The 13,640-nt window shown below is 49.9% G+C and overlaps 1 protein-coding gene across 1 annotated transcript in view; it reads left to right on the top strand.

Annotated features, from left to right (window-relative positions):
- The window catches only part of IL31RA (interleukin 31 receptor A), an 841,398-nt gene that overhangs the window by 115,269 nt on the left and 712,489 nt on the right, over positions 1-13,640 (top strand). The window lies entirely within an intron of this gene.

The following is a 13,640-nucleotide window of genomic DNA, read 5'->3' on the forward strand; positions in this document are numbered from 1 at the left end:
AAACCGTCTCTAGACGGGGGCTCACTTAGCCATGTTTCTTGTAGGCAGATGACAAATACCTTTTCCATCTCAACATCGAATTGGTTAAATAGGTGGGTGAACCATCTAGTGTTCCAGGATAGGAATTCTCGAGTGCATTTGGTGGCAATCGCTAGTGGCTAGTGCCGATGGGCTATGTCGTTTTGGATGTTATGTTTAGGGGCCTGGTTTGTACGCGGTCTTTGAGGATTGAAAGTTTGCATAGATCGGCGTAGGTCTACACGTCTTTGTTCCGGGTTACTGCGAGAAGCACTCCTTGGGCTGGTCCTAGACATGTCAGCGCCAGGACTAGTTGGTTCGACGGTTCTATCAAATCCAAAGAGTAGCAGTTCGTCTAAAGCATTCAGAATGGTATACCGAACTGAAGCTGAGGAAATATGCAATAGGACTTGGTCGCAACAGCGTTCTGTTGTGTATTCTACGATTTTTATGTCGTCAGACGTGATTGTTCGGAGTGATGGAATACAACTGAATAATTTGAGTACGTTATTGCGATTCAAGTTCAATTCTTCCTCCCCTTGGTGAAGATTTTGTAAACTCAATTTACAGTTCGAGGAACTATTACCAGAGCTTAATGATGTAGAAGCACGCGAAGAATAATGCACTTGCTTATTTCCTTGGGATCTGGTATATTTGGGGTTCATCATTGACAGCGTTTTTTTGCACTTTGCTCAGATACCGTTGACATGTGAACAGATTTCTTAGCCTTGTACACCTCCGAAGTTGAGGTTTGCAAGGGTTTGGCAAGGAGAGCTTCAGGGACCATGCTGGAATTGGATGTCGGTTGATCATTTGAGACCTCATCAAAATAGGTGGAGGGATCACAGATGTCGATCGAGGCACTTGAGGATTTACTTGTGATGCTTTCTGGTCCTGAATCAACTCTTTGACGCTTGCTGCAGGGCAATACAATTCGACTAAGGTCCTTTGTGAGTTTCTCTTCAGTATGTATCCTATTAAGGGCCCTCAATTTGGATGGCTCTATGTGAGAGAATAAACCTGACTTGATTTCTGCAGGTACATTTCGGATAAAGTTTTGTGGCTTCTGAGACTGTACACCTTTCTTGGTAATGGGCCCTTTTTTTTTCCTTGCGTTGATTGCAATGGTTGTCGAGTTGGAATACTATAGACATTCTTTGTTGTGGCTTCTATTGATTTGGCTGATCCTTGAAAAATTCCAAAGGACACCGAGGGCAATTCGGGTATGACACTCAAAATGTGTTCTTTCATTTGTTGGGCCGTTGGTTCAGGTAAAGCTGGAACTTTACAAGGTATCTCAAGATTTGTATGTTTTGCTGAGGTGTTCACTCCGAGCGAAAATGTTTTTGGAGGAGGCTCCTTAGATGTCAATTTTATCTCTGTTCTATTTATGGGCTGTTCATGTGAAATGCTCACATCTTGAGACGAGTTTTTAGATGTTGAGATTGAAATTACATCATTTCTTCCGACAGGCGTTAAGACTTTTTTTGTGCCTCGATATTTAGGTTTGTCATATTAGAAGAGTGGCGCATCCACTTCACTGCCTCAAGTAAGCCGTCAGATAAAGAATCATTCTGACAATGATGGCGAGCGGCAAGATCACTCAATCGCTCTTGCCAACGCAAAGTACGTTCTGCTTCCTGTGTCAGCTGGACTTGCAGGAAGTGTGTTGCTGAGTCAAAACTGTCCATCTTTTCCTTTAATGAAATGATGAGTGATGTCTGATCTTTGTAGGCCTCTTGGAGGGACTCGTACATCTTCAAAAATGGCAAAAGAGCTGCGGATGAGGCAGCTAAGACGTTGTTGTATATCTGCATTGCTGCTGCTGATGAGAGACTTGGTTTCGACTCAGCCCCAATCTTGTCCGCTGAGCTTATATGTGTGCTATTCGTTGTCTCCAAATTGTGGTCACTTATTGATGATAAGTTTCCAGATTCGTACGTCGCAGAGACTTGCAGTGAATGTAAGTGGTTTGATCGTGATCCACTGTTTCTCCGTGAAGTTGATGAGGTCTTTGTGTGAGGTTGAGTTTGAGGTTTGCTTAATGGAAGACTTGTTACCCGATCTGCTCCATCGTTTGATAGGTGATTGTCGCGTGATAACAAGCCATTTCGAGGGGATTGGGTCCTCCGACGTAATCCATATCTATGACATGTAATCACCACAGCTGTGCTGCTTCGGAAACTTTTTCGGCGTCTGCGTCCTGCGTCGATGACGTCGATGCGCCGTCGTCGAGGACCTCGTCCGACGTCATCCGATGTGATAAGTAGGACGCACGACGCCCATAGCCTCAGTTCCGTTTTTTCCGCGAACGTGTTGCTTCGTGTTTCTCGGTTTAAACGCCTCGACTCTTTGGAGTTCTGTTCTTCTCGGTTCTTCGAACCTGTTCGTTTGTGAAAATCCTTCTGAAGATGTCTACTTCGTCTTCGACCCCGCGTCCGGGTTTCAAGAAGTGCGGGGAGTGTGGGTCCAAGATGTCGGTGACGGACTCGCACGACGCCTGCCTCTGGTGCCTCGGGGAGGCCCACGACACGGATGACTGTATCGACTGCCAGTCGCTCACGTCCAAAGCCTTACGCGAACGTAAGAAGAAGTTGTCGGTAGGTCGGGTGTCCAAGCCCCGGAAGTCGAAGTCTGCGGGGCTTTCGACGGATGATTCGAGGGGTGACTCTCCGTGTCATCGTCGGAAGTCTCGTGGGTCTCCTTCTAGGAGTCGGTCTCGCCACTCCTCTGCCTCTTGAAGGCATTCTCGGAAGCGCCGACATCGGTCGTCTTCCAGGTCCTCTTCGGAGGGCTCTGCCCGGCACGTCGCTTACCCCTCGGGCCGTGCGACGCCAGAGGACTGGGCTTCCTTCGGGAAGCAGATGTTGGCGATTCTTGAGTCGCAGGGTACTCAGCCGTCCGCGCCCCCCGAGTGGGGTCGGTCGTGTGAGGTCGAGAGACACCGATCGCAGGAGTGGTCGGCACGAGTCACGGCAGAGGTCCCGTTCGGACAAGGGGACTCGTTCTCGACGTACCCGTTCCAGGTCCCGGTCCTCGACGCGTTCGAGACCGTGTGCACCTGTGAGGTCTTCGAAGAAAGCTTCGACGTCTGTGGCGTCGACAGGCTTTCTCGAGGCTCTGGCTCCGAGGAAGTCGTCGATGCCGTCGACGCTCAGGTCGTCGAGGGACACGCTCGGGGCTCCGGCCTCGTGGGCTGTGTCGACGCCGCCGACTCCGGAGGCGCTGCATTTGACGTCGACGTCGATTTCCTCGACGTCGACGCCGATCCTCTCGGCGCCGATGCCGGTTCTCTCGACGCTGGCGCCGATTCGCTCGACGCCTTTCGTGTCGGAGGTACCCCAGGGCACGGGTGGACCCCCTAGGAAGGCTCTGGTTAAGAGCAAGCACTCTCGAGTGCCTTCTTTTCGCCACCTGGACTATATTTCAGAGGCGGATGAGGATTCTGATGGCCAGGTTCCGGATGACATTGTCTCGGGCCATAGTCAGTTTGACGAGTTGAGACAGTCACTGCATGATGCCAGTGGACTGGACACCTCTCCGGAGGTGGAGTTTTGTAGGCCTGAGCCTGGCTCTCATGCTGATTCCTCGTACCGGCGCCTTATGGCTAGGGTTTCTGAGTACTTGGGATGGTCTGCTCCCCCAGGGGAGTTTGTGCAGGATGATCTGACAGACATCCTTGATGTTGGTCCCCCAACTGACCCGGTTCTGCCGTTCCACATGGCTTTACAGAGAAGGGTGGCGGCTTGGACTGCTCCGGAGAGTCTCCCGGCGGTGGGCAGATCCTTGTCGCGAAAATACCGTCCAGCCAGTGGCGACCCCTGCTACTTGACCAGGCACCCCACTCCGGAGAGTTTGGTGGTGCAGGCGGCCACGGCCCCGGCGAAGCAGGCGTCGTACCCTACCATCCCTCCTGATAGGGACGACAAACGTTTTGATGGCTGGGCGAAGAAAGTGTTTTCTTCTGGTGGTATGGCGCTTCAGGCGGCCAACTCCATTTGTGCCTTGTCACGTTTCACGCACACTCTGTGGAACTGTGTTGCGTTAGCGGCTGAACATGTTCCCGAAGGGGATGAACGGGATGGCTTCCTTGCTATGGTCCAGGATGGTAAGGATGCCATGTGTGAGTCCGTTCAGTCGGGTTTGGACATGGCTGAATGCGTCAGTAGGTCCATGGCGGCGAGCACCGTGATACGCAGGTTTGCGTGGTTGCGGAAGTCGGGGTTTGCGCCTGATGTGCAGTCCCGGCTCCTCAACATGCCCTTTGATGGTGAACACCTTTTTGGCAGCAAGGCTGATGAGAGCCTTGAGAGCTTGCAGACCTCAAAAGCTGCAGCGAAGTCGTTGGGCGCTGCAGTTTGCCAACCTCCGCCTTTTCGTCCTAGGGGACAGCAGTGGAGGGGTGGTTCCTTTCGCTATTACTCCTCCTTCAGTAAAGCGAGAGGAGCTGGCAGTCGAAGAGGCCAACGCAGGGGTACCAGAGGTGGGCGACAGGGTACCCGTGGTGCCAAGGCCGCTCGGGCAGTTGCCTCTTTGCCCTCAGGTAACGTCGCAGCCGCTCCCACTCAGTCGTGAGGCCATGTCCCATGGTTCGCCGGTTGGGGGAAGGCTGGCGCAGCATCTTGTAGAGTGGCAAGCCATTACTTCAGATGTGTGGGTTCTGGAGATCATAACCCATGGCTACTGTCTTCCTTTTCGGCACAGGCCTCGCGACAATCCACCGGGGAACCTCTCTTTGCAGAGTCCGGATCCGCTCCTTGCGCAGGAAATTCAAGCCCTGCTGGAGAAAGGCACCATAGAACTGGTGCCTGTAGCGGAGAGGAACAAGGGATGGTATTCCCCTTATTTTTTGGTTTCGAAGAAAGACGGGGGATTGAGACCCGTCATGGACTTGCGCGGTTTGAACAAACTCCTCAGGAAGGACAAGTTCAAGATGGTTACTTTCTCTCAAGTCCTCCATGCCCTTCAGCTTCAGGACTGGCTGGTGTCTCTCGACCTCAAGGATGCTTACTTCCATGTGCCGATCCATCCCAAGCACAAGAAGTACCTGAGGTTCGCGGTTGGCGACTCGCACTTTCAGTTTCGGGTCCTGCCGTTCGGATTGACCTCCGCCCCGAGGGTTTTCACCAAGCTCATGGTGGTGGTGGCAGCGCATCTCAGGCAAGGGGGGATTCACGTCTACCCCTACCTGGACGATTGGTTGGTCAGGGGGAGCTCTCCCGAGCAAGTCCTGGATCATCTATCGATCACCTGTCGCTCCCTTCACAGGCTGGGCTTCTCCCTCAATTTAAAGAAGTCCCATTTGACGCCAACACAGCGGCTCCAGTACATCGGAGCAGTGCTCGACACTTCCCTGGGGCAGTGTTTTCCTCCCCAGGTGAGGGCTCTTCACATTCAGCAGATGGTGCACAAGTTTCAGCATGCCCAGACGCTCCCAGCGTTCGAGTTCTTGAGGTTGCTCGGCCTCATGGCATCCTGCATTCTTCTGGTGCCAGAGGCTCGCCTGCGGATGAGATCTTTGCAGTGGGCACTCAAGACGCAATGGTCGCAGTCCTCCGGCAGGATGTCGGACTCGATTCAGGTGCCGTCCTCGGTCGCCCGGGACCTTCTGTGGTGGGCCGTCGAAGGCAACTTGATGAAGGGGGCTCCATTTTGGCTTCCCTGGCCGGAGGTGACGATCGTGACGGATGCATCCCTCACGGGATGGGGAGCTCATGCCAACGGGCTGACAGTCAGCGGTCGTTGGTCTCCGTCGGAGTCCAGACTCCATATCAATCTGTTGGAGCTGAGGGCCGTCGGGCTAGCCCTGAAGGCTTTTCTGCCGTCTGTGCGAGGGAAGAATGTCCTGATCCTGACGGACAACACAGTGGCCCTGCACTACCTCAACAAAAAGGCGGGGGCAGGGTCACTTCCTCTGTGCAGAGAGGCGATGCAGCTCGAGTTCTGGGCCATCCAGCAGGAAGTTTCGATCTCGGCAGTTCATCTGGCCGGAGCCGAAAACGTGACGGCGGACGCTCTGAGCAGGCAGAGCGCGATCTCTCACGAGTGGGAGTTGGCTCAGGAGATTCTCCTGGAGATCTTCGCCCTTTGGGGGACCCCTCAAGTGGATCTCTTCGCCTCCAGTGTCAACCGGAAGTGCGAAAGGTTTTGCTCGCGGGAATTTCCTCCAGAAGGAGCCTTAGGAGACGCGTTCGTGGTGGAGTGGTCATTCCCGCTGCTGTACGCGTTTCCTCCAGTCCCCGTCATCCCGCAAGTGCTGCGGAGGTTACGGAAGTTCGGTTCCCGGATGATCCTCATTGCCCCGGCGTGGGCTCGGAGGACGTGGTACCCGGACCTTCTCGACTTATCCATCTGCCCTCCATGTCGTCTTCCCTACCGAGACGATCTGCTCTCACGGGAGGGGGGTCAGGTTCTCCATCCAGAGGTCAGATCCCTCAACCTTCACGCTTGGCTTCTGAAAGGTTGAGGTATAAGGATTGGGACCTCCCTGAGGACGTGATGGAGGTGTTGCTTTCGGCCCGAAGACCGGCAACAAAGTCTCTGTACCGTTGCCGTTGGCGTAAGTTCTGCGACTGGTGCAGGGTTCAGAATGTGGATCCTTTTGCATGTGACATCCCCATGGTTCTGTCCTTTTTACTTTCTTTGGCCCACAGGGGCTTGCAAGTGGGTATCGTTAAGGGTTACCTGGCGGCGCTGTCCATCTTTAAGCGCTCGTCTGAAGAGTGTTCTTACTTTAAAATCCCTTTGATTTCACAGTTCCTGAAAGGGCTCACTAATGTGTTCCCTCCGTCACCTTTCCTGGTGCCCGGTTGGGATTTAAACCTGGTTCTTAAGTTTCTTATGGGTGCTCCGTTTGAGCCTTTACATTCTTGCCCTTTGAGGCTGTTAACTCTGAAAACTGTGTTTTTAGTTGCGGTTACTTCCGCTCGCAGAGTGAGTGAGTTACAGGCACTTTCAGTTAAGCCTCCCTTCACTGTATTTCACAAGGACAGGGTTGTCCTTAGAGTTCGTCCTTCTTTTCTTCCGAAGGTAGTGACGGAATTTCATTTGGCCCAGAAGGTTGTTCTTCCGGCATTCTATCCTCCTCCGCATCCTGGTAAGGAAGAGGAGAGGCTCCATAGGCTTGATCCTAGGAGAGCTTTAAGCTTTTATGTTTCACGCATGTCCCGGGTCAGAGTGGATGATCAACTCTTTATTGGTTACGCTGGAAAGCGTTTGGGGCAAGCTGTGACGAAACAGACTTTGTCTCGCTGGATTATTTTGGCCATCTCGGAGTGCTACCGTTTGGCGGGTAAGGACCCACCGGCTGGCTTGCGGGCCCATTCTACCAGGGGTATGGCTGCGTCTACTGCCCTGCAGAGGGGTGTTCCTATTCGCAACATCTGTGATGCAGCCACCTGGGCTTCAGTACATACATTTGTACGTCACTATTCCCTTGATTCCATCCGAGCACAGGATCTGGCCTTTGGCAAGGCGGTCCTTTGCTCTGCTATTTGATTGGCTATTCTACATTTTGATTCTAAATTCTTTCCCTCCTCCTTGCTTTGGTACTGCTTTGGGAGTCTGTCATAGATATGGAATACGTCGGAGGACCCAATCCCCTCGAAGAACAAGTTACTTTCTTACCTGGTAACGTTCTTTCGATGGGATGGTCCGACGACGTATTACATATCGCTCCCGCCCTGCCTTCCCCGCTACAGAATTTCTTTTGCGATTGCAGCTTACGTTCCGCAAGGCTTTGTGTCTGACTGGCAGTTGACTTATGTCACACGTTCTGGGGGAAAAAACTACAACTGAGGCTATGGGCGTCGTGCGTCCTACTTATCACATCGGATGACGTCGGACGTCGGAGGAGGTCCTCGACGACGGCGCATCGACGTCATCGACGCAGGATGCAGACGCCGAAAAAGTTTCCGAAGCAGCACAGCTGTGGTGATTACATGTCATAGATATGGAATACGTCGTCGGACCATCCCATCGAAAGAACGTTACCAGGTAAGAAAGTAACTTGTTCTTTTGTGGCATTTCCCCATTGAAACACTCTCATGATCTGTTCGAGGTTTTTTCGATGTTTCTAAATTAAGATTGTTGTTGTTGTGGGATAAATCAGCGTGTGGTCTTTCCATTAAACGTCCTGATAGAAAATTGCCTGTTTGTTGCCTTGCTTCTTCTTCGTCGAATGGGAACCGTGGGTAGATGGACATGCTGTGTGATGGTATTTGTGCAGCTGGTTTTGCGTTATCTACCCACCTAGGCTCCTATGGTTGATCTTTCGTGTTCACCTGAAGAGGGTTTTTTGTCATCGTATTAGTTGCTGAAGAGCAACCTGCCAAAATTGTTTAATCATTATCGGCAGAGTCGATGAGTATTACTGGCAGCGCTGTGCACGTTGTTACCGCTAGGTCATTCAATGATTCGTTTTCCACCTCATCTTGTGAGGCTTCCATTAACTCTGCGTCCGTTAATTCGAAGGCGGTGAAGAACTCATCACCTATTTCGGATTGGATTGGCTTGGATGACACTGGATTAGTTATACTCTGGATGAGAAGAGGTAAGTCAAGCAAGGTTAGTAGGGGTCTTTGTAGTGGAATGGTTAGATTGCCAACCTCGTTATCCAAAACTGCGGGTACAGCAGTAAGCTTGGCTTCGCTTTCAAGTGCGCCTTCGGACCTGCTAGAGCCCTCAGATTTGTTTGAATAGCTTTGCGCAGCATCCGAAGCTACGAGGACATCAAGAAGGTTCCTGGTAGTATTTGAGTCAGCGAGGACTTGAATCTGCAGACAGTTAGCAATGTCTGCGTTTTTACAGGGCACAGGAAGACTGATGATCGTCTCTTCATCTTCAACTCCGATTTCATTAATAAGTGTGCGCGCATTTTCTACATTCATCACATGGCGGTTTTCCGGGTGGTTACTCTTTACTAAAGGGGACGTGTTGTCTGGTGATACATTAATACAGTTAGTAGTATCAGATTGTAAACAAGGGACTACTAATTTCTTTGACACTCGTATACGTGATACGGTGCTTACCTTGGATGTCTCAGGGCAAGAGTCTGCTTTTAAAGCGGTCCAGGGATTCTGCATCTGACGACGTTGGATAGTCTTGCATCTGGTTTGTGGCCCAGCCTGGCCTGATTGTGCAGTCATTTCAATCACGACGCTGTGCAGCTCACAGCCTCGACCAGACGTCGACTGACTCTATGCAAGTTCCCTTTTTAGTGCGCACCAGTGCGCCAAACAGTCGCTCAACAGTCACTGGGCTTGTCTCCTGAAGGGCTTAACGCTGCAAGGGTGGTAGCCTCCGAGCTTTGAGGAAGTTCAGAGTCACGTGATCGGGTCACGAGTGCGATGTAGCCCCGCCTCCCCCAGGAAGCGCGTTGGTTCTGCATTGCCGGCAAGAGCCTAGGATAGCTCGCAATGCCGGGTAAGAGGAGCAGCTTCAGCTGCTAACAAGAGTTCGTTTCTCGAAATGAAGTATTTGCAATATATTTTACACCAATATTTGCATTCCTTAGTTGAACAATGACAGGAATGAAATCACTAATGACTTGGCATTCCTTATCTTTTTTTAAATGGTACGTATTCCTGGTTGACTTACCAGGAGCATGGTGTTGAACAGATGATATTAAACTATTTTCTCGACCAACTGGTGTAATGGGCCTAGGAAAGCCAAATCTGCACTGTATAGTAGTTCCTGTCTTTACCTTTATATTTTCTCTGATAGTACTTTCCAAATGAGTGCTTTTGAAATCTTTCGACCTTGTTCCATAAATCAGCATTGACATGCTGAGCAGGGATGTAACAAGTAATACATTTTTCTATAAACCCCATCAAACAGCCATCACTTTCTTTACCAAACTAAGGAGCATCTTTAATCCACAATAACATATGTTTATGTGGAGCCCCACATGCCTGGTACTCTTGTCTCCAAAAGAAATGTTCCACAGTACCTAGAGTGTAACATGACTAAAAATCAGTGTTGGACAAATCGTGAAATACCTACAGGGTCCATGGCACACAATTCTGCCAGTGTCATGTGTACTATCCCTTCTTTCTGCTTTCACAAATCCACTCTGCAAGATCATACCAACCATACTCAATGTAACTTAGTCACAAACCAAGTTGGAGGGCCCACGTTTCTGATCATGCATCTAACCCCTGAGTGTCTTCTATACCAATATTTCTTAGTTCCTCTCATTGTGGGAAGGATATTAGTGATTTTACCTTCTAAAATTTCATTTTTTTTCCCTCTGTTGGAGCATCGCCCATGCCTCTCTGAAGTGTTTGAGCGACAGCATAACATAAAGTTGAAAATTCACTTTCAGATAGTAAGTGAATATATATTTAATATTGGTGCGGACTCAGGACTCTTCAGAATACATTACTATACAATGATATTCTGAAGAAGGAGCTGGAACCTTCCGATCATCCAATATGCCATGTTTTCCAGTAAGAAAAAGCATAGGGTGACAACTTCTGACGTTTTTGTCCCCAGACACTGATTGATGTACCTTTTGTTGGTTTCATTTGGTATAATTCTAGACTGTCGCCCATTACTTCATGTGAGTGTAGAGGAGGAATAGTGTATTGTTCATACAAGCTATTGCCTTGTGCAACCGTTAGACGTTGGAACTGACCTTCACTGTTCTTGCTTGTTGACTCAACTTCAAGTATTGACAAGTATGGGGCAGTCAGACTGCCTTTATACAAATCACTGTGCTTCATTAGAAACTCTAAAGCTTCTTTGACCTTTTTTTAAATATAACTTTTAATTGTTTTTTGCAAATAAGAAAAATAGCATAACAAAATAACATATGCCATAGCTTGTTTGAAAAGCATCAGAAGGATAACATTGAATTTGAGTTTACAGCAGCAGAGGGAAGACCCCATGAGTAACAAATCAGTAGTACACTAGGTAACTGGTAAGGACCAAGAATAATAAGACCGTACCTCAACCCTTCCCCATCCACAAGCCCCATACCTTCTGACATTTCTGGGGACAGCCCCTAGCATTATACACATGCGTCTCACGGGATACACACCTGTCAACCTCAGCGGACCAGAGAATGAGCCATAGGCGGTCCACAGATCCCCACATTGCAGCAATGATAATCTTAGTCAACCCCAGTGTTACAGAAAGTGTTCATGTTTAGTGAACCCCACATATCCCGAGCAGTGCCATCTTCGGATCACAGTGAACCTGAGACCGCAGCGGTCAGGTTAACCTGTGGATACACCTCCCCGAGAAAACCTGGATTTGTTCACATTCCCATAATGTATGGAAGAAAGTGCCTTCCGTTCTCCCACACCTACTGCTACTGTCTCTGTCCACTATACCCCATTGGGAAATTGCCGACTGTGAGTAAAATACCAGATGTAATGTTTTATATTGTATTAAGCAGAGCCTGGTAGCAATTTCATCTTTGAGCCAAGATAATTCCTGGGCCCCAAATGCCATCAGTATCTGATACAGCGTTGAGGTGACCTTGGTGACAATGCGGTCAGAAAAAGGATTGGCTTCTAGGGATGAACATTTCAGAACCTCTTCCAAGGAGGGGAGCTCAGAGTCGATAGCGTGGGCGAGTTGCAGGTGCCTGAACTGTTCATGACTCGCCAACCCAAAAGTGTCTTGCAGTGGCCTAAACAGGATGAGCCATCTCCCACGCACCACATCAGGCAGGACCTACACCCCACGTTCCTACCAGCTTTTGAAATGGCCCATTTTGAGTAACTCAGGAAGATGCATGTTGTTCCAGAGCAGCTAGTCCAGCGTTGGTTTACTCCCCCACCCTATGTGTTGGTGTGCATCTGCCGGATATGTAATAGCATCGTGGGGAGTTCCGTTTTTCCACTCCCACCTCCATGAAGTACTTGCTTGGGTGGCCACCATCCCATCCTACCCCTTTCTATCGCGCAGCATTGTCAATGGGAGAGATAGCCAATGGATCGTATCTGAGGAGAATGTATCCATCACCGGGTGCAAATTAAGTTGGGGGAAGTCTGAGGGGCTCGGACTCATATGGATGCCGCAATATTTGAAACCTGAGACCGAGTAAGGACATTTTCGGGGGCAGCTCCCCACCCCCTGCAGTGGGAAAAGGACAAGCTTTTGCCCATTTGCAACATTGACACGAACCACTGCTTCAGGTAATTTATAGAGCAGCAGAACCCACGTCCGTCCGGAAACCCTCCCCGAACCATATATGGCCCATGATCTCCCAGAGAGAAGCTCAACAGACCGCATCCACAGCGAGGAGTGCCGATGGGTCCGGTATTGGAGAGGCTTGACTCATAGCAAACTGTACTCTACGGAGGTTCATGCACGTAGATCTAGAGGTCATGAACCTGCATTGGTCCGGTTGTAGATTACAACAGGAGGAGGAAAGAAAGAAGGTAGAAGAAAGACATTTCTCCTCAGCCCTGACAGATAACTTCACCTCCTCCACCTCCCTTGCATACTGCTTGCGTATGGCTGCCACTAGAGTGCCTACCCCCAAGCAACACTGTATAGCCTCCCCATAATGTGGCTGTACTGTCTACTGACCCTTCATTTATGGTAAAATATTCAGATGTTTTGTGAGATAAGCCTTCCAACACTTCTGTGATGCCCAGGTAATATATGTTGAAGCACCACATTGCCGTGGGCTTTACCCACCCACTTCTAAGCTCCATGAGGAGTGGGGGGTGATACGAGATCCCTCTGGCTAGGAACTTGGCTGCAAGCAGCCTGTGTGCTATACCTTGGGGGGGGATAAAGAAATAGTCGATTGGGGACATAGTGGCATGCATGTTAGAGAAGAATGAGTACCCTGACTCAGAAGCATCCTCCATACATCAACCAGACCCATTGCAGCAGCAAAGGAGTAAAACTCGGTAGGGAGTGTTGGATTTCTGCTGCTAATATGCGTTCAATCCATACCCAGGTCGATGACCTCATTAAGGTCCCTCCTCCGCCAATACCCATGTGTCTGCTTGGTCTAAGAGTATCATAGCCTGGAGGTCGTTCAGAAGATGAAGATGGAGAGGGAGAGGTGCATGCACAGCCACAATACCCAAGGTGGCCCTTCATAGCTTGCCTTTCACCAAAACAAATCTCCCCCTAGAATCAGCCCAAACCGTCCTCAAATGGAAGGGAATCCTCTTGTGTTTTAGGACTAGCATACCCCATTCCCCTCTTGAGAAGCCTGCATGAAAGGCCATTGTGTATTTAGTTCTTTGAAGAACATGCATTCTGTCCCAGCTAGGTGTGTCTTTGTCAGGAGTGCAATGCCCAGGGTATACTTGTTAAGGAATTGGACCACAAACCTGTATTTGATGCTGGAGAACAGCCCATTTACATTCCATCTCAAGAGCGAAACCACCACTTCATGAGCCATCACTCACAGGGAATTGTGCGAGGATCCTGTCAACAAAAGACCTCCATCTTTCCCAGCGACATGCTTGTCCCAAGATCTGTATCCCCCGCTGCCATATCTAGATTTGCCAAACTAGGCAGCAAACCAAATACAACAATAAGAACATCTCCCCTGCCGGTACTCCCCCGCCTCCTCTCCACACACTCCCCTCACCCCCACACCAGAAGCACTGTTCGCCCTAATGCCACATCAAATGGATGCAGAAAAA

Source organism: Ambystoma mexicanum, chromosome 6p (assembly GCF_040938575.1).
Source record: "Ambystoma mexicanum isolate Mex_15411 chromosome 6p, UKY_AmexF1_1, whole genome shotgun sequence".
Taxonomy (NCBI): domain Eukaryota; kingdom Metazoa; phylum Chordata; class Amphibia; order Caudata; family Ambystomatidae; genus Ambystoma; species Ambystoma mexicanum.